This window comes from Bison bison, unplaced genomic scaffold (genome assembly GCF_000754665.1).
Source record: "Bison bison bison isolate TAMUID 2011002044 unplaced genomic scaffold, Bison_UMD1.0 scf7180017864492, whole genome shotgun sequence".
NCBI lineage: Eukaryota > Metazoa > Chordata > Mammalia > Artiodactyla > Bovidae > Bison > Bison bison.
In genome coordinates this window covers 1,144,307-1,145,904 of record NW_011495051.1, presented here as the reverse complement: position 1 = coordinate 1,145,904, position 1,598 = coordinate 1,144,307, and positions in this window count along the sequence as shown.

Sequence of the window (1,598 nt, the reverse complement as noted above, 5' to 3'; positions counted from 1 at the left end):
GTTTACGCCGCAGGCGCGGGGCACGCCGGGAAGCCGGAAGCTAGGTGCGCGCGCAGGTTTACAATCTGAGGCCTTTGCGTGCCAGGTCTTGAAAGCGGCTTGTGTCTCCTAGCTGCGGACCGAGGGAGGAGGGGCGAGAGGGCGGGGAGGGGAGGAGCAGGGGTGAGGCGCCTCTCAGTTCAGTTCAGTCGCTCAGTCGTGTTTAACTCTTTGCGACCCCATGGACTGCAGCAGGCCAGGCTTCCCTGTCCATCACCAACTCCCGGAGCTTGCTCAAACTCATGTCCGCCGAGTGGGTGATGCCATCCAGCCATCTCATCCTCTGTCGTCCCCTTCTCCTCCTGCACTCAATCTTTCCCAGCGTCAGGGTCGTTTCTAATGAGTCAGTTCTTCGCCTTAGGTGGCCGAACTATTGGAGTTTCAGCTTCAGCATCAGTCCTTCCAATGAATAGTCGGGACTGATTTCCTTTAGGATTGACTGGTTTGATCTTGCAGTCCAAGGGACTCTCAAGAGTCTTCTCCAACACCACAGTTCAAAAGCATCAATTCTTTGGGCTCAGCTTTCTTTATAGTCCAACTATCACGTCCATACATGACTACTGGGAAAACCGTAACTTTGACTAGATGGACCTTTGTTGACAAGTAATATCTTTGCTTTTTAATATGCTGTGTTTATCATAGTTTTGATTCCAAGGAGCAAGCGTCCTTTAATTTCAAGCCTGCAGTCACCATCTGCAGTGATTTTGGAGCCCCCCAAAATAGTCTCTCACTGTTTCTATTGTTTCCCCGTCTATCTGCCATGAAGTGATGCGACCGGATGCCATGATCTTAGTTTTTTGAATGTTGAGTTTTAAGAAAACTTTTTCACTCTCCTCTTTGACTTTCATCAAGAGGCTCTTTAGTTCTTCTTTGCTTTCTGCCATAAGGGTGGTGTTATCTGTGTATCTGAAATTATTGATGTTTCTCCCAGCAATCTTGATTCCAGCTTCAGCTTCATCCAGCCTGACATTTCATATGCTGTACTCTGCATATAAGTTAAATAAGCAGAGTGACAATATACAGCCTTGACATACTTCTTTCCAGATTTGGAACTAGTCTGTTTTTTCATGTCTGGCTCTAACTGTTGCTTCTTGACCTGCACACAGATTTCTCAGGAGGCAGGTCAGGTGGTCTGGTATTCCCATCTCTTGAAGAATTTTCCACATTTTGTTGTGATCCACATAGTCAAAGGCTTTGGGATAGTTAATAAAGCAGAAGTAGATGTTTTTCTGGAATTCTCTTGCTTTTTCGATGATCGTATAGATGTTAGCCCTTAGATCTCTGGTTCCTCTGCCTTTTCTAAATCCAGCTTGAACATCTAGAAATTCAGTTTGTGTACTGTTGATGCCTGGCTTGGAGAATTTTTAGCATTACTTTGCTAGCTAGTGTGAGATGAGTGCAATTGTGTGGCAGTTTGAACATTCTTTGACATTGCCTTTCTTTGGGATTGAAATGAAAACTGACCTTTGCCAGTCCTGCCCACTGCTGGGTTTTCCAAATTTTCTGGCATATTGAGTATAGTGCTTTAACAGCATCATCTTTTAGGATTTGAAATAGCT